Here is a 1,063-nt window from a genome sequence, read left to right as displayed (position 1 = left end):
TGAGGGAAAACTTGAATTTGTGTACATGGGGGGGGGGGGGGCAGTATCACGTTGTATCACTCATTTGCATATTTGTGTATAGTATTAGTTTCAATATTATTGTAGTTTAGTTATTAAATTGTTCTTATCTCAACCCATAAGTCCTTCTTTCCCTTTACCCCTTTTAATTCTCTCCCCTGTCCTCGAGTAGTGGGTGGAACTGTGTGAGTGTGTGCGTGGTTTGGCCCCCATCCAAGGGCAAACCCATCACACATGCACTCACAGACTTGCACCGTGTTGGGGTTTGCTCATATGAATTTCAGTGCTAGAATTCCTCTACCTGTGAATGCTTAAGGTGGAAAACTTAATATTCCACTTTCCTTTGACATGGACGTGGGGGAGAAGTGTGGAGGTCTTGCTGTAAAATAATATACATTGTTAAAAAAAATTAACTTAAAGGGGTATTGGACTGTAACACAGATTTTAAAGTAATCTCATCTCCACTTGAAGCAATGTAATAGATACATTTTAATAAAATTAAAGTCACAGAATATTTGTCAATATTACTTTACAACGACAAACATGCTAGGCAGTTTAAGTTTTATAGAGTACACTGTAATAAAATTTTCATTATAGAAAAATACTTCAAAACAGCCCTCTGAATGGATTGAATGGTAACTATGGGCTGAAGGAAGACCAACTGTTCAAAGGATATTACACTCATGGTATTTTTCCCAGGCAAAACTGATTATTTTACCTGCCCTACAAAAATCTACAGTAATATTTTGTTGAAATAATATTTTCAAGAATGACCCCTGTGTGATGCTTGTGTTACACGTGAACAGAGTTATCTATGTCAGTTCAGAGGTCAGTATCTCAAAAAACTGAAGGCTGCATCAGGTCTCACACTTCATTGATGGTGACAGCAGAAAAGGAAGGTTACAAAGCCATAGTAAGCAAATCATATCTAAAAAAGATCATCCTTGAAATACTAGCTTTCTGTAACATGTTACCTATGTTCATAGAATCACAGAATGGTTTGGGTTGGAAGGAACCTTAGTGATCATATAGTTCCACCCCCCCT

General features: G+C 37.3%; 1 protein-coding gene across 1 annotated transcript in view; it reads right to left on the bottom strand.

Moving 5' to 3' along the window:
- The window catches only part of MALRD1 (MAM and LDL receptor class A domain containing 1), a gene marked incomplete at its 3' end in the record, with an annotated part of 59,751 nt that overhangs the window by 17,567 nt on the left and 41,121 nt on the right, over positions 1 to 1,063 (bottom strand). The window lies entirely within an intron of this gene.

The sequence above is a fragment of the Pterocles gutturalis genome, unplaced genomic scaffold (assembly GCF_000699245.1).
Source record: "Pterocles gutturalis isolate BGI_N339 unplaced genomic scaffold, ASM69924v1 scaffold14971, whole genome shotgun sequence".
NCBI lineage: Eukaryota > Metazoa > Chordata > Aves > Pterocliformes > Pteroclidae > Pterocles > Pterocles gutturalis.
This window is presented reverse-complemented; position numbering and strand designations above follow the sequence as displayed.